Source organism: Bactrocera latifrons, unplaced genomic scaffold, assembly GCF_001853355.1.
Source record: "Bactrocera latifrons isolate USDA-ARS-PBARC rearing strain unplaced genomic scaffold, ASM185335v1 scaffold_176, whole genome shotgun sequence".
In the NCBI taxonomy this organism is placed as follows: Eukaryota; Metazoa; Arthropoda; class Insecta; order Diptera; family Tephritidae; genus Bactrocera; species Bactrocera latifrons.
In genome coordinates this window covers 466,913-486,032 of record NW_017535252.1, presented here as the reverse complement: position 1 = coordinate 486,032, position 19,120 = coordinate 466,913, and the positions used below count along the sequence as shown (strand labels likewise).

Below are 19,120 nucleotides of genomic sequence, written 5' to 3'. Positions count from 1 at the left end.
GCCAATCGGTCTGCATTTTAATTTCACCTCATACACAGTATGATAGCTTGGATATATGTTGGAATGTCGATTTTTATTTAACAATCTAATGTTAGGTACTGCTGTTTACTAAACGAATTTTCCAATAAGAAAGTGAACGCTTCATCATGAAGTGGTTCATTGTAGCGAAGTTTTTTCCTAATATACTTGCTCTTGAAGATGATGATGAGCATTCCTTTAAAACACGCCATGCCGCTTTTATTTGATTTTTTGCTGAAACTGCAGCAGCATGAACAAGAAGTTGGGTGTTGTGCTCCCACTCTGTTGATAGTTCAAAGGCCAATTTTCTTTCAAACGTTGACTACCTTCATCATAATTTAAATGTGGACGTCCTAGTTTGCTGGCAGAAGCACTCTTCCAATCTTTGTTTTCAACTACCAATGTCATTTTCGACGCAAGCCATTTTTTTCTTTGAATCTGCTCAACAGTCTGTTGCAATTTGGTAAATTCTTTCTAATAAAGCTACAAAAATTTTCAACTTTCTTTTTTATTTCTTTATTTTTGTCTTCTTTTAACGTGTCTCCATTAATTTTTTTATAAATTTAGTTCAAAATACTGTCATCTTTTCGATCATTTGACTCCCATATTTGCAGCAATTCCTCATGCGAGTATTCATATTTTCCTTAAAAAAAAAAAAACAATTTTCGAAGAAACAAGCAAAAATGAGCAAATAATTTGTATAATACATTTAAGAAGACATAATCACAATACATCTGGAACAGGTTTTGAGCAGAAGGCAGCGGAAGCCAAGAAGTTCTACTTCACGGAACACAAATATTTGTTAATTTATATGGGAGTATGAATATGGAAGTATGAATACACAATAGACAAATATACACACATTTTCTTTTTACAATATGCACTTACATACCTTGCCGATTGATTTCCATGATTTAAATTTGTCCTCTCTTCGTTTTGAGAGACTATGCCTTGTACCTCATCGTAACCCGATTATTGTGAACATATGGGTATTGAGCTTGGATAAAATGTGGACTTAAATGCAATAACCTATCTAACATATGTGATAAACCGTTTGGTGAATCTACGACGCGCTTCAAGTCAAATAACCCGCGGATAACTTCAGACTTCGATAGTCTCTTAACTCATGTACTAATTCTTACCTAGACACTAAAACTGTATTTATTTCAGAGGGAATATTGTGATTTATAGAATTTATCTCCTACCCAAAAAAAACCCGGCCACTTAGCACCCCAAACTGTCAGCTGTTTCTATTATTTATACTTTAAAAATTATTCGCATGCAAAAAATGCACTCAAGTCGCACTCAGTGTTTGCAAGAAATATGCAAACAAATATGGGATAAAATTGTTTCCCACTTCTTTCTCTTTCTTTTCTCTTCGCAATACCTTTGCGTCTACATTGTAATCATATTCTTTTGTGCCTCCATTTCCCTCACATTTTCGGCTCAACTGCGGTCATTTGCCGCTTTTGTTATGCTAGAAAAATTTTATTACTTTTTTATTGACTCTCCCAACACAATCGCATACACATCCACACACTAAGTAGTGCGTCTGAGTGGCTCAGCAGCATTTAAAATAAGCATAAAATTCATTTTCAATCGCTGCCAAAGCGCGACTAAAAAGTCAAGCGCATGAGACATGTGATGTGTGGAACACAATGCTAGCGACAGACTGCAGCAGCACGACAGTGAACTGAAAATGGCGTTGTGAATCCTACTACAAGAACGTTTGTGAGAGGGCAGCAACATAAGAATGGCCGGCATGTACACAAAACAACTCAGTTGTTCATTTTGCATGTACAAAATTCCGTTGTGGCCATACTAATACCTTGCACTTCAATGAAATTTTAATATTTTGTTCAAAGTGAAATTTTTAAGCAAAAAATAAGTAAATAGGTAAATTTATTTGTTTTAAATTATCAATTGTTATTACAAATGATGTAACAGAGCTATTTTATGCTTTTTTCTATAAAATAACATCAAGTTTGTTAGAGCTGTGAATAATTTTACATTTTTTATATTAGTGGCATCATCACTCTACCTCATCTCTCTGTCTTCCATTCTACTGTCAACTCTACTGTCGTCCTACTGTCGTTGGCAAATATAGGATAAAATTGAAGTTAGCGAGAGCGACAACTGTCGGCCAGCCGTCGTGTAGTCGTGCAGCTATCAAAATAGGTCCGATCATAAGAACGTGTGTAATGTAATATTTGACAGATGTCGTTTGCAGTCTGTCGCGAGCATTGTATTCAACACATGAGAAGACAAAAGAATGCCGCTAAAGAAATATAACACACACATACATATGTATATGTATAGATGTTCGTGATAATAACAAAAACATATCATTAGGTACAATCAGTTACCGCCAGTAATTCCTTGCTGAGATCCGACTGACTCGCACTACTTAAAGTTACGTACTCGCACTGTCCGACTGAATGACTTATAAAAAATAACAACAACAAAAACAACTGGTGGAACCGTAGAGTGCATTCCTTATGCCCTGAATTGCTGTCAAAATGGGCAACAATGTTTTGGGGAGTCGTAAAATGTCGGAAAATGTCGATATTGAATTGGGTGACACTGTCACTGCAATAGTTTTTGCTGTTGTTGCAAGCGGCATCTCAAGTGTAATGGTTGCATCAAAAACACAGGAAAACAGCGACCAAGCCTTGTCGGAATCCCTTGTAGTTAAACAAGTCTACAAACGAAGCTCGGTTGAGCTCATAAATAACGCAACTTGTTTGCTGTTGTTGTTGCTGCTGCCGGTTTTTATTATCTGCGCATGCGTGTCATACTATATATACGCATAAAAGTCTGGTTTTTTTGTTGTAGGATTTTTTCGATTTGAAAAGAGTTTTAGATTGAGCTGTGTGTTCAAGAGGTGGGAGTTAGTAGGGGTAAGCATGTGCTCGAGTACGAAAATAATTCTTTTGTTTTATGATTTTTTACTTTTTACAAATTGAATTCTTGTTGCTGTGTATTGAAGAACGATCAGAAAAACACTTTTGTGCAGTTATACGAATTATATATGGCATATGTTGATTTTTTTTTTTTTTTTTTTTTTTTTTTTTTTTTTTTTTTTTTGTTAAGAAACCTTAAGCATGAAAGACAACATATGAAATATTTGTTTGTTTTATTGTAAGGGAGAGGGACCAGGGTACTATGAGAAAGCTTATGATGAATGTTTGGACTACATAAGTATATAATCAAAATAGTGGTCATCTGTCGAGGTAGATCCGTTATTATGAATCCTTCTTGCCCATACTGAAATCGTGCTAAGTAATGTTCATTCCGAGCTGGTTGCCCCGATTCTCGCTGTTCCCAAAAGCACCACCCGCCTCCAATTCAGCAATGTGCGCTTTCTCCAGGTACAAAACGTTTACTGCTTCCATTATTTGTTGTCTCTCGGTTTTTTCATTAAAATGAACTCTGCTCTAATTTGTATGCGAAAACGGTGGAATATTCATTCTTAAAATTCTACAAGTAGCGATTCACGGTTACACGCCCACCACGCACAAAAGAAAACACAAGTTCCTCAGAGAGAAAAATGCATACCACGGAGTCTCATTACTTATGTACAGCTTATCAATCACTGAAAGTACACCAATTCTGAACGTTTAAGTCGTGCGTTTTTTTTTTTGTTATTTCTACTTTTAATCGTAATTTTATGAGTTTCTTATACAACTTAAATTAGCATATCGTATTTGTAGATGATTTTTTCTTTCTTATTTATAGAATTTCCTTAATTTACGACAGTAGTCGAAGATGTTCGTGTCAAAATTATTGATTTTTTTCAAAAAAAGTGTTAACCGAACTACATCGCATACATAGAAAAAAGTAAATAAAGACTGTGTACAGAAAAATCATGTGAGCTATAGTCATAATTCCATGGAGAAGTGAAGCATCTAGTAAATTATAAGCTTAGATACTCCAGAAGCCTCGAATACTTTGACCTAATTAATGCTGAGCTTAGTCATAACAGCACTTTCTATGAATAGCTGGGCCCACTAGTAATTAGATTGATCTACTTTACGACGAATCCAATTTTCCAATTTTGAAGGTGTGATCTTGAGGGCAGCTCCGAACCTTACAATATGAATAGGCTCACTTTTTTCCTAGAAGTAGAAGCTTTTGCCGGTCTTTCATCAACCCTACGCCTTAGTAACTTCCATGGTCACTAGAAATTTAAGTGACTACTCGAGTAGCCCTCGTACGCTTACGCTGCTAAGTCACGCACTGTTCGTCTATTTTTCTTTCATTTGTTTGCATTTATTTTCATTTCTTTTTGACACGTATTTCTTTGGATCAAACAGCCTTCGCATCGCCTCCACAGAGCTCCTCTCACCATTCGGTTATCCGGTTGCGCAGATAATGCTACCGTTATGCCCACTTATTCGGCGCTATTTTTAAACTGTTCGTCACTTTTTTGTTGTGTATTACCTTCACTCGCTTCCATTTCCCTTTCTTTCACTTGTCGTTATTAGCTCACTTGCCGCTCCATTTGTTTACTCACCTCTTATTTAGAATTCTGTTCTGCCTTTCTCTCTTTTTCTTCTGTTAATCCTTATAATTTCTGTACTTCTACTCGTATGCGTTCATTTGTTTATTCCGTTGTTTTCTACTTATGCTTTTGATTTTAGACAAATACCCCTCATACAATATATATACAAGAATATGCAGGGTTGCATGTGAGTTAAGAAAATATAAAATTTCCGATCACGTAATCCACTGCCAGTCAGCCAGCCAGCGCCGAAGCACTCACACAACCTCTGGCCTCCGACCCTTTGTAGAACCCGGCTTACTGCTTCCCAACTCTGTTCCTTTTTTCATCTTCTCTCTCACCAGGGGGTCACCCCTGGCAGTTTTGTGTTGTGTCTAATTCAATATACTCGTATGCAGTGTTCGTCGTGTTAGCATTTTTACAAACGATGTCAAACGACTTTCATTTTTTATAGTGGAAATTATGTTAATGTAATAACATTGACGTTTCATTTGCCGAAATATAAAAGAGTTAATTTCCAGGCGTTGCTGATTTCTTAGGGCGCCTCGACGTGCGCTATTCTTTCCAGCCTTATTCCACTTTCAATCTCTCCATGCTTTGGAGAGTTTCAGTAACTGTCATGAAATTTGACTGCTCCCACGCTATTTCGTTTCGTTAAAATTATTCGCTCAAATAATGTGAGAATACTAATTTTTTGTAAATATATTTTTATAAATAAATAAAATAATTTTTTGTTTTATCCTAGAATTTTTAACAATTTCATTTTATTAATATCTCAGTGAAGCAATTATTGAAATGAGCTGCTATTTTAAAGTAAAAAAAAATAATAACTAAGAATATATTTAGCAATACTAAACCATGTCGATTCATTTCATTGAAGCTTTCCTTCTGTCTGTTAAATTCAATATATAACGCAAAATATAATACAACACGTTAAGACTGTAGATGGCTGGGATGTTGCATCTGTGCGTCCGTGCGGGATGTCCACGAATAGCTTTTGAATTCTGAACCTGTGGAATAATCTCGAAATCAGAATGAGCAAGAAAGTTCATCAGACGGTTTGACTTGTGGAATAGAACTCCGAATTGCTTTGTGGCAGAGCACGACCGCTAAACAGAATTTTATATTTACGACTCAGTTTCCAGCCAGAATATTTTGAGGGCGTGAATAGAATTTCAAATATTGAAATTGGAAACTATGTGTAGAGCCTGGTGTCAGTTAAAACAGAGAAAGCTACAGGCGGGCCACTACGACATATTCGGTTTAAGGGTTCACTGAAGTCTAATTGCAGCGTCTGTTCACCAGAGGTGCGACTGTGAGTGGCCGTTGGTCTTGCAACTAGCGGCTTGCTATATAAATGTGAATGGAATTTTATACTACATGCTAAGCGAAGTTGTGCACTGGGTTTGGAAACCGCCACGTAGAAATCAAACCCAATGCAAAAGAAACAGCCTTGGAGGAAAGACCCCACTTTTTTTGACGACCCTAGCAAACGTATTAAGAACAATGATTTAAGGGAATGCACTTGGAATGGCCGGTATCTAAATTGGGAAGGTTCCCATGTCCAGGTGGTTGATGTCCACGGAAAAGTAAGGGCTGACATCAACGCTGTTCAAGAAATGCGATGGACCGGACAAGGACAGTGAAGAGTAGGTCCTTGTGACTTTATTACAGCAGCCATATAAAGGAGGGTGGGATTCGTTTTGGGAGAGAGATTTCGTCGCCGAGTCCTGGCGTCTGGTGGATAAGTGTCTAGCCACAATTCGAATCAGGGCAAAAATTTTCGGCATAACGCTGATTTGCGCGAATGCCCCGACAGAAGACAAAAACGATATGACCAAATATATCTGTTATGAGCGCCTGGAGTGCGCTTATGACAACTGCCCAGGGTGGGAAAAGTAAACATCTTTGGTACAACAGTTAGAAAATTCGGTCCCCATGGGGAAACCAAATGGGTTGAGGCTGCTCGGCTTCACATGCCCCGAAATAATATTGAAATCATCAAGCTACTAGGCTGTCTCCGGATAGTTGGAACCAGATCGACCATGTTGTGATAAATGAACTACATGTGCACAGTGTCCGTGACGTACATCTGTGGAACTGTGGTATAGCATTTCAAGCTCCTTTCATACAGCTGCAAGCGAAACCATTGTATTTATTAAAGGTCGAAGGAACAACTGGTATGATGAAGACTTTTGTATGTGGAGAGAAAGCTTACCTCGCATTGTTGCGATCGACTACAACACAAGCGGGGTGCAGATAAAAAAAGAAAGAGTCCGAAATGAGTGAATATGAAAAGCTTGATAAGCTAGCCGAAAGGAGTAATGCTCAAAAGTTCTACGAAAATACGCGGCGGCTTACGGAAAATTTCAAGATCGGAGCATACTCTTGTAGAACCCAAAGTGGTGATCTAGTAGCTGATGAAGTTACGAAGGTCAAGTCTACTGAACGTCAGTATATCATCGGGAGATGGCGAACACGATTCCATAATCGATGACGTTGGAATAGATGTTCTATTGTTCGAATCGCAATTACCCGCCTGGAGAGCAACCAAGCGGCAGGGACCGATGTGCCGAATAGAAACTGTCCCTATGCCGCTTTGTCTGAACTTGAAATCTCTGCAAAGCTAATACGGCTATTTAACCTGATATCGGGTAATACCCAAGGTTTTGTTATGATAAAGAAATACCTCCCCAAATCGTTCGATAAAACATGAAGATTCAGACAAGGGAACTCTCTATTGTGTGACTTCTTCAATGTATTGCTATAGAGCATAATATGAGCTGCAGAGCTAAACACAGAAGGTACAATCTTTTATAGAAGTGTACAGCTGCTGGCGTACGCCGATTTAATTGATATCCATGACCTTAACAACCGCGCCACTAGTTCTGCTCTCTCCACCCTGGGCAAGGAAGTGAAGAATGTGAATGGGTCTGGTTGTGAACGTGGCAAAGACGAAATATTTCCTTTCATCACAACTACTTGGTGTCGGTTAACTCGGCTATAATCGAGTAAGTGATAAAGAAGAAGTAGGCTAATGTCAGTTAGTTTCGTTTCCCGCAGTCTTGGGAAAGCAGGATAGTGAAAGAGAGAGTGCCAGATTGCTTCCACCTCATCTTCTTCCATACAATTTCGACATGAACTTGTTTTTTGGCGCATGAATGTCTACTAGATAATATACAGTAAGAATTCTTAAGAGCAAGTAGTTCTCCAACATTCTACTCTAGGTCGGAAGGATCTCGCAATTGCACAGAGAAGTCGTAAACTAACACGTGCTAAGGAGTATTGTTTAGTGTGTGTATCATTAGCCTGAATGTCAGAAGGTATAAGGATATGTATATCTTGATAAGAATTAGATGCACAGAACATGAACTCTGCTCCCCGGCACTTACCATTGTAGTTGCCCATAAAGGGGATGCCAGTAGACTTGTACTTCCTGTTTGTGGCATGAGCGCCCAGCGATCAGGAAGTTGTAACCAATATCAGCCCAACCCAAGGAGTCCATGTGGTAGTTACGCATCTCTTGTCAGCATGCGGCTTGGGTGGAGCTGTAAGTGACGGCGGCATGATGTATAACGGCGTAGGATAAACCACTGGCCAGGGTAGAACGGCTAATAGTGGAACGACCAGTCCATGTTGCCTTGCTGATTATATTCGCACTGAAGACAGCTTTAGATCACCTGTATCCCAGCGTGACAAAAGTCTTGAAAGCCATATTATTGATGTTATAGAGCAGTGGTCGGCATTTCTTAGCACAATTGTGCAAACTAACTTCACACATACGCTTACCCTCTATCGTTCCGTCGTTGTCGAGCCAGCAACGAATTAACTTATACTATGTTCGGACCGACAACGAAAACATGTTTTCGTGGGAAAAACTGGTTTTCGCAAGAAAACTACTTGAAAGCTTGCATTCCACTCATTATAATCGATGCCTGCTCTAGTTTTATCGATATTTTTGGAAGACATGTTTTGCCGGCCATAAATTGTCACTTGATATTTGTTTACATTCCACATACAAATACAGGTGTCGCTTGATATTCTTATATTATGGGGACTCTCTTGCTCTTGAAAAACCTTGCACGGTGCAGAAATTACAGAATTTCCCTTTGGTGCAACGGCACAACAACAAACACACGCAGAAAATTAATTGCATTGGTTGGAAAATATGCCAAATCAAAACTCATGTTTATTTTCTTGCCGTCATATTATATATAACTAGATTCTGCAATGGTTGCTCTCTTGGCCATGCATATTTAGGTCGGTCCGAACATAGTATTAGGCAAGACTATAGCGCAAAACCAAATATGCCCTGCGAGAAATATTTTATGATTCTAAATGATTTTGATGCAATGCAATGCCTTTTATGTTCCAAGTCTTTTAAAGATAATAGGGAATATATCCTTAAAAGACATTTTGTTAATTTTCATGATACCATTAATTATTTAGATGCAAATGAACGAAAATGTCTTTTTAAAGAAAAAATGTATATTTCTTTGCAAAAAATATCTGATTAGTTACGTAAAAACAAATACTTAGATTATAGTGAACGTATTAATGAAAACCACAGCTATCAAGTTCCTTTAGTTTGGAGATTGTTAGGCAGGGTAGGCCGTTTCCCGATGGAGTCTTTAATAAAAAAAATGTGTAGTAAAGTTTTGCAAAGACTTAGTTATAATCAAACATTGAGTGTTGAATTGAATTTTTTTTATATACTTTTGCCCCAACGTAGTGAAAACATATTTAATTTTCAAATTTTATTGAACAATAATTTATTTTATAATTTTGCTCTAAAATTTGCTTAATTTAAATTTAAATTTCTCACTAGGCTACTTTTTTTCGTGCTCACCACCACAGTGACAGAATATAGAATGTGGCTGCGATGTCACAAAAGGTGATGTCGGAAATCAGCATAAAATCTAATTTAATAAACAATTCACAAATCAATACAATACTCGGTCATACATACATACATATGCACATGAACATATTTTTTTGCAGTCTGGAAGTATTAGCTGTAAAATATGGCATAGATTATATGAAATTAATATGTACAGGTATTTCTGCATTCATCCAAACAAAAGAAATAAACAAAATTGCAACAATAAAATTGCGGTTATCGCGTTTGACTTTGGGTTACTAAATCAAAAACTCTACAGTATGTTTACGAATATTATGTTTGCATTAATTTCCTATGTTTTTGTAAACACAAGTTTTAACTACTATATGCCTACGGTTACTTCAACGCCATCTGGCGTGAACTCATAACAGTACCAGCTTTTGTTACGGTGCCCTCTAATGTGGGTGGAAATACTATTAACTTCAGCGCCATCTAGTGACCAAAACCGGAAATGTTTCACTTTTAAACTTGGAAAAAATATTATTAATTTCAGTTATTTCAAGTAGTTAGCTATATCAGAAAAGAAGGTACAAATTGAATTTTGTATGATGCTCGGTCGGAGAGCTAACAGTGCTGGAAAACACCGAGTAGAAAATTCAACATTTTCTAACATATTCGCTAATATTTAGGAGATATGTGTAAGAGCCCCGGGTAAATAGCGTGATCAACATCTAATAAGGAAGGAGTAACAATTAAAATGAAATGTTCAGTTATTTTAATATCTTATAAATAGTCCCTTATTTATCCGAATGTAAGCAAACAAGCGCCAAACACATACATTTGCACATACATAAATACACGTACGTGAATGCCTCGCATAAGAAAATTTATCCAGCTATTTGGCTATCTCAGGATCGAAAAGCCATCAACCAGATCGGTCATTGTATGATCGACGGAAGACACGTATTCAGTGTCTTAGAAGTGAGTACGCTCCGATTCTCCAATCGATGTTGATGGAGCAGACGTTCGCCGTCCGAGCGGCGGGGAGAACTGACAAGGGGAATGCATCAGCTTCTTTGTAAAAAATGATCGGACGAAAGCATGCCCAAAGATTGGAATTTAAGTATGCTCTGCCCAATCCACAAAAAGGAAGACCCTACAATCTGCGCCAACTACCGTGGGATAAGCCTCCCCAAATCGCGTATAAGGTTCTATCTAAAAATTAAAGCACACCGTCAGAAAACTTATTGGACCTTATCAGTGTGGCTTTAGGCTTGAAAAATCAAAAACCAATAAGATATTCACAATGCGCCAAATCTTGGAAAATACCCGTGAAAAGAGAATAAACACACACAATCTCTTCGTCGATTTCAAAGTTGCTTTCGACAGCACGAAAAGGAGCTGCCTTTACGCCGCGATATCTGAATTTGGTATCCCCGCTAAACTAATACGGCTGTGTAGACTGACATTTAGCAACACCAAAAGCTCCGTCAGGATCAGGAAGATTTCTTTGAGTCGTTTGATGCCAAACGAGTTTTCAGACAAGGCGATTCCCTATTGTGCGACTTCTTTAATATGCTGCTGGAGAAAATACTTCGTGCCGCAGAACTTAATCGATCAGGTACAATCTATTTATTAGAGTGTACAGCTGCTTGCAGCTGCTGTTCTACAGATTGTATAAAGAAGCGATTAGCGCGCCGGTATTAACTAGGCTGTAACCGCGTAAGCACTATCTACTTTATTAAAGAATGCGCGTAAACAAAGTTCCAAGATTCTTTGACTTTATGCGAGAACGGTTAGATTGAGGCAAGTTGACCGACTACGAGGATGGGCTGGGGCGCACTTCCACATAATTATAGTAGCGAATTTTTTAAAATCAATTTTGCATGAAAAATATTAAATTGTATTATAACGTCTGTCTCTTATACACATCTAGATGTGTATAAGAGACAGGATGTGTACTGAGCGAAATACGCAAAAGATAAGCCGAAACACGTCTACACAGAGCGAGCTTTAGTCGATGACTGAATTATTATTATATTAGGCAAATAACTCGGTAGTGTTTCAGTGAATATTCCTCCACACAAATTAATAGCTTTCGTTTATAGAAAACCTTCAGATGAAATGTCTCTGTGCACGGTGGCATGCAATGGAAGTAATGGCGCAAAGACGGTGTGGAGTAATATTGTGTTGCTGGTAAAAAAATTGAGTTCTGATAAAACGTTGAAAAAAATCAAATGACGACTTTGCTAGACTACATACATAGGAGCTCTCATATACAGATATGACGTCGAATTGACAAAATTTGTTTCAATCGACAATGTCAGCTATATTTTCATGTTTCTTTGCCTCGAATTTAGATAAAATGAGGTAAATCAAACATCAATGAACGAACAAAACTGGAATAATAATTTAGGGATGTGTGAATCTGGTTCGATTCGATATTCGAGTCAAACATCGAATACTTCGAATTGCTCGAATTATTCGCATTATAGTTCGAACTATTCGAATAAGTAAAATTTTAATTAGATTATTCTATTGCTATATCTTGATAAAACGAGACTTGGTTCGATAACATGAAAATATCCTTCACATTATATTTCGAAAAATACCTAAAAACCTCTTCTTTCTGATCATACCTATCCTATCCCCGAAATCCTGGAATGGTATTTATTTCATTACGAAAGGGCAAACCAAACTGAGCAACAGGTAACAGCTATCAAAAAGACTAACTCCGAAAAAAGTATTGCATCATTGAAAAGCACTCATCTAAAACAACGCCCGTTACACAGTTATAAATTCTTTTGAAGAAAACCTCAAGTTCAAGACTGAGTCTGTATATCTACACTATTCTGAAAACTTGGTCGGTATCACAATTAAGATATATACTTGTCGCAATGTTCAATAATATTTAACCTTCACAATAATTTTCCTGAGTCAAAAGTCTGCATTTAATAGTCATCAAAGATAACTAAACTTTCACGTGATGACGTCTAATTTTGATTCCGCATTGGATATGTTACATATAACTAGGAAGGGACGAGGTGGCGATGTAAAGAAGTAAAGATTTGTGATCCGAAAGAAAATAAAGAAGTTATGAGAATGTACGAGCGAAATACTGAAATGAGGCAGAGCTTTGGGCATAACAGAGAGCTCGGGAAATTTGTATTACGAGTGTGAACTTCTGGCTTTAGTGGCAGTCGTATGTAAAGTATAAGTATGAGCAGTTAGTTGACATGATTCAAGTTCAAGTTGCTAATTAGTTCTATTGAAATCTAATTAGTTAATGTCCAATACCCGGTTGCTGCCAAGTATAACGCATGCAAACAATGAAGTTAGTCGGACCCGTTCATTTGTCAGTCGCCTGCTGCTAATTCGGCGCACTGTGGATTAGTAAACAATTGGTGTTGTGGGCCAGGGTGGTAATAACTACAGTTGTATGAGCTTGATCCCTGAATGCCAATTAATTTTAGCTGCGATAATTCGCATTAGATTCCAAAAGAAGTCGAGTTTGCAAATCACCCAAATTCCTTTGTACAGTAATGAGCGACGGCTAGACAAATAAGCTAGATTAGACCAATTTATACTGCAAAACTTAGAAACACGAAGGCAAAGGAAGTGCGGGCGAAATGAATAGGTTGAGCTGGTGGAATATCAGTGTTTATGCGGCAAGCGAGACGGGAAGGTTTCAAAGCAAGGATCCCAATCTCACCGGCATACAGTCGGTTCAACGGTTGTTCGAGGCTTGTGAGGCAGTTTTCGTTACCTAACGGGCTAAGTCTAATGACCTAAATCCTTGTACTTAATGATCATGACAATGAGTTTCATGTAGTTGTTCGCATATGAAAATTGCCAGTCGTACATATAATTGGAATTAATACGAACATGACGGATGCTACATTAGTGCGAAAAGAAGCAGCGGTATCCATTTAACGCCGTTGGTGGGGCGCGTTATAGTGCAACTGCCGTAAAATAGTTAATCTCAACTTGAATTCCAACGGTAATGTTGAAATGTGTTCACCTACATACATACCTCTAATTATTTGTGTTAGCAAGCTATGCATCGTTAATGGCGGTGGCATGGCAAGTCATGTCTAAATAACCAAATTGACGACCGGCGAATAACTGATATTGTTGAAATGTCGAATTTCACAGATACCTGCTTAGCTGGATGCTGTTAATTATGTTGCCCCTTTTGACATTACTATGTGTCGTTTAATTCCCAGGGACTTAGTGAGTTTAGTTATTGCAGGTTTTGAAATGGTAAATTTAAGGGAATTACAGAAATCTCTACAATTTTATTAAAAACCTTTACTTCTAATATATTAAGAATTCGATGTCCCGAAATCATAATCTCGAAATTTCTGTACTCGAATTCGGTGTTTTCTGTATCATCAAAGGATCTTTTATCTTCAGAAATCTATATGTGTCAAAAAGTAGTCACCGCTCATTTATCACCCTGCTTATGAGGACAGTAATTGACATCATTAAAGCCGGTCAAATAATTCCGTACCAAACGAAATGTTCGGCCGGGGGTTTTACTTGTACCAGGTAGAGGACTTAAGTGTACAATCTAAATTATAGTGGATTTCGCAGAATATTGTTTTGCACTATGATGTATCTGCTACTGTCTAGTCTACTGCCTCTTTTGTTGAGATGGTAACTCCTTCACTTTTAGAAAATCAGTTTTAGAAGAGCTGAGCGCTTAGTCTTAACTTTTTTTGAGCAGCAACAGCTTCCGCGCTTTTTCACACCATATAACACTTACATACTCATGTAATGAGTACCGCGATGATTGGCAGAGACGCTCGACAGCAACAAGAGCTGCAAAATGCATGCGCTGCCACTTCTTTGCACAGCTGCTGCCAAAGCAATGCGGTTGTTATCAATTGTCGGCGTTATAGCAGAAACGGCTATTCCTTTGCCGTTCCTAGCGAGCAAAATGTGTTAAAAGTTGAGCCCGTGGTAAAATCGCAGAAATCAGTCATCTTTGTTTGTTTTCATTTGAACAATGTTGCCATTGCTCAATACGCATATATACTTTCGTACACATCTAAGTTTTCAATTACAATTTTTCATAATATAAAATATCAAAACTGAAAACAAGCTATTAAAAATAGTTTATATATTTATAAATAATAGCATTCGACTCTGGTTTTGAGTTAGTCTAAGAAAATGTCGGACATATTGAAGACAACTTTTATAATTACTACGGTATATCGAGATTGGTAACCCTGATTTGTGAGAGAGCAATCAGCTGACACGTTCTACGTGAAAAATCCAAATGCTGTGGATTTCAACGGCATCCTACGGCAAAAAGAGAAGGGGTAGCGTTCACTTACACTTACATACATTGCGCGCCCATAAGATAGGCCGTATCAGCTGACACGGACCACGTGTCTACGTTTTTGGCTGTTTGTGCAATTAGACGGCAAAGGTAATACAGAATCTTTGACTGCGCTGCCGGCAGGTATCGCGTATTCTAAGCGGGTGAGATTAGTGTTTGTGGTGGAAGTCTGACCTCCCCCGTCAATGGATTGTCGTTGGTAACAATAGCCAGCAGCAATAGCAGCGGCAGTCACATCATTTCGCTCTTTATGACAGCGTTTGTTGAACGTGTGCCGACGCTAGTAGAACGGCTGACAGACGACAGCTTTAGCAGAGCTCAACAAACGCATCGCAAATGTAAGTACTTAGCCAAACTTTAAATGCTTTACAATTTGATAGATCCTGGCGCTGGCATGGGTTAAAGCTGTCCGCCAATTTCAGTTCTAATGGAATTTTCATGTTCAATTTCACATGTAAATGTGTACTGTTACTTACCGATGAGTAGATATATATCCATGTATGGCAGATGGTGAACATTAAATTTCTTCCACAAAATCCATTCCATATAATACATACGTACAAAGAAGAGAGAGAATATTCATGTAGTAGTATTGATGTGCGATATGGTAATAGCTTAAAACAAAAGGAGATAAATAAATTACTAAGAAAAATATAAAAACAAGGTGAACAAAAACCCAACTGAATGTCTCATGTGACTTTTTGGGTTCAAATTGGATTAGATTTAAATTATATTAAAAGCTTTTAAAAATCTGTATATGTAGAAAATCAATAGAAACACAAATTAAGCACTACAATATGTGAACTAAATTTTCTATCGAAAACTATAATTTTAAGGGTGCAACGCTATTTGGAACACATAATCCTTTTACCAATTAAGAGGCATATATCATAATACTCACAATGGGGATGTGGATGAGTAAAACTTCGGGGTGACCAACTCCTTCCGAAACAAAAATTAATGCAACACAAAAAACCTACCGAAAACAATAACTATTAACACCTTGACGATCAACGCTTTCACTAGGACGATTTTGATACCAGAGTATAGGACTCCAGGACCTCTCAACGAATCCGACGAAGATATCTTCACCAAGAGCAAGGCGCTTCAATGAAGTGGTCAAAGGCAAATTGAAGCTTGAATACTAATATCGACACTGAACTTAGGCGCGCTAATTCAATTATTTGGCTCCCACAAAATAAAATCATGCTGATTAGTCAATAGTTATGGAAAGTGTTTAATAAAATCAGCTCTGTTATCCGCGCTGAATGGAAGAGCCAAGACGACAAAGCCACTGACGAAGAACACAATAATTGTAATGCGAGCAGATGTCTGCATCATTCGAAAAGTGCTACAAGCAATCTGTATCAGTTTTATTCAAGTGAACTGGGTGAAAAAGAACGCTAAAGGGCTAACTTCTTACAAACAAAATAAAGGGCATGCATTATCGTCAATAAAGATGTAACCGACTTTTTTTGTTTTACCTAGTATCTACAGTGGTAACAATGGAAGAAGATGGAGGAAACTTCTTTCTTGACGTGCCATCAGTATTGCATGAAGGTTTTAAGATCACTAGCATTTCCACCCTACTGGTCCATTATTTTCTCACTGAAACGTTTTTCACTTTCTCTGTGAATGCTCTATCACAAGCCCTACGCAAAAAAATTCCTTTTTCTGCTAGTTTTTGGTAGTTTTCTTTTTATGAGATTAAGCCCAAAAATAAAAGTTCAAATTTTAGTTAATCGAAGCTAAATCAGCCATTTCTCCACTGTTTGCTGTAGGCATGCAAACTAAACAAGGTGAGACATAGACAATTCCAAATCATTTCATAGAGATTAATCATATTTGTAGTATTAGGAAATTAATTATTTATAGTGTTTGGCTTACGTTCACAAATACAGTTATGTCTACAAATATATTTATATATCTATATAAGCATATAATAATTCAGTTATGTGCCGAAAACCTTGTTAAAATTGGGGCTACATAAATTTTACGTTTACGGTACCACCATACCATTATATTAATATAAGATTGTAATAGTTGGTGACAATAATTAAATTCATGAGCACAATTGAATGGTATCTACTATTAAAAAATAAAGGCTTGATGCATGAGAGTTTTCGAAATGGTGAATAGACCGGCGTTAAAAACATGTTACTTACGCAGGTTAACTGCCACCGAAACGTGGTCTGGGCACCTTATAAACAGACTAGTAAAATGCATGTTTGACATTGCCTTAATCCAGTAACCCTGGACTTATGAACGAACGCTCGGTTACTGGACTAAGCTCAGTAAATCTAAACATACTTTATGATAAAGGCAGGACCGGGTCAAGGATCTGCATAATAATAAAAACAGTCTATTTAGAATACAATTTTTTCGACCACAGGTACATCGTTTAAAGTCAATATCAAAAGGCTAGAGTTACCGATGTATAAGAATGGGATCAAAACAAACCAGACCTCAAATGTGACCAATTTGGGTCGTTTCACAGGTACACTCTCAATATCTTACCCTATAAATTCTGTGTCAGATATTGATTGTAGAAAAAGTCACATACCCGCAGGACTTTTAAGAGTACTAAGCGATTCAATAGCGACAAATATTGTGATGCTTGTCAGACGTCATTTCGTGTACGCAAACACAATCTCGGAATAGTAAACCCAACTCATGACGTTTATTCTGTGGTCAAAAAGGCAGCGTAAGTGGTAAGGCAAAAAAAAAAAAGTTTGCAAAGATTATATGCAGGCCGCACTAATGGAGTGCAGAGCACTTAACATGGATGATTCAATAAAAATATTATTATATACTCTTCTCCAAGAAACATTTCCAACATGCCATAACACCCAGCTAGTATGGCGTTCTCATGTTCACCCAAGAAATTGTTTCCAAAGTGAGAAGGAAAACTACCAACTTTAACCGGTTGTTATTCAGGCGTACGCATGTCAAAGGGAAAATAGGTTGATACCAACTTACATGTCACAACTATGACAATCGAAAGTTCCTTAGACAAATGCAAATTCACCCTAACGGCATTCATTAACGTGGAATATGCATTCAATAACGCTAGTACGAATGTATTGATGTCGGCTATCGCTTCATTTTACATTGATCAGAACCTGCAGGTGTGATTACGTCACATGCTAAGAAAACGATAAGCTATATACGACGGGGAATTAAAGCTCTGGAGGTTATCCTTGATATCCGGCTAAAACATATACAAGTGAATTGTGAAACAATGATAACGATCAACCAGCTCAGGAGCAGTATTCTTCAGCAGTAATCCATACACAGAAGATAGCTTCAAAATAATTACTACAATTCATTTTTTCAGGCCGAAATAGAGGCCGTAATAGAAGTTCTGCTATAACCTGCAATTCCATACAAATTCGAGTATCCTTAGTGTCAATACTAAATCCCATTGCATTAAGTTATGCAAGCAGGTAATTACTAAATTCTCAGGAACTTGGTTAATATAATTTTGGTACCAGGTCATATAGGAATATATGTATATGAGAGGAATTTTATTTCCACTAGCATATATAATATATAGCCAGACGTGTTGAATCGCTCGAGGGCTGCTGGAAACAAAATTCCTCTCAGTTGCCCCAGACCGTTCAGCTCCTTCGAGGGTTGTGTGAAGAAATGGACCCTAGAGAAAACCTCCGGTCTTGGAACACTGGTAAAATCGGACTTATCACAATGTTACTTTGGGGTGGGGTTGATGCTGGATGGATCGGAAAGCTCCTGCTTCTAGATAAAAAAAAGCTTATTAGCTTTGTAGGGGTCATCACAAGGCACCTACTTTTAAGATTCCACCTTCAGAAAATGGAAAGGGGATGATGAGACACAGGAATATTATCTGCGCGAATGCCCCGCTTTAAGCTGTATGAAACAGGACATATTTCACGGCTTCCAATGTTCCAAATTAAGAGACATGAGACAGATGTGGTGGGAAAAAACCACCACTGATTTACTGGATAAGGCTTAATTTGGTTACCTCCCGGTAGCACAACCAACAACCATTAAAATGCTTCAAACCGAATCAATTCGTCAGTTTTTTTCATTAACTTGTACTCTCTGGCGACGCAGATAAGAGAAGTGTCCGGATTTGCATATTAAACTATAAACCTCATACGATTTTAAACTTGTCGATATATACTGACTTAATGTGCTCATCGTCAGAGCCTATCACTAGTTATGTAGAAAATAATATTCATATTAAAACAGTTATAAAAGCTCAATGTCTTGGATTATACTTGCCGCTCCAATACTTGTAGCTCCAACAAAATTATCTTGAAAAGATCTCTCAGTATAATGAAACGAATTTGAAAACGTGCAATCTTTCATTTATAGTTTTTGAACATAATTTTTTTTTTTAAGTTGAAGCCTGGCTTTTATGGATACT

The 19,120-nt window shown here is 37.5% G+C and overlaps 1 long non-coding RNA gene across 1 annotated transcript; it reads right to left on the bottom strand.

Moving 5' to 3' along the window:
* Nucleotides 1-218: 218 nt before the first annotated feature.
* On the bottom strand, nucleotides 219-1,254 carry LOC108967093. Its single transcript, XR_001993231.1, has 2 exons — nucleotides 911-1,254; nucleotides 219-661 (listed from the first exon to the last, which is right to left on the bottom strand). It is a non-coding gene; the product is annotated as an uncharacterized LOC108967093 (long non-coding RNA).
* Between the last annotated feature and the right edge of the window lie 17,866 nt (nucleotides 1,255-19,120).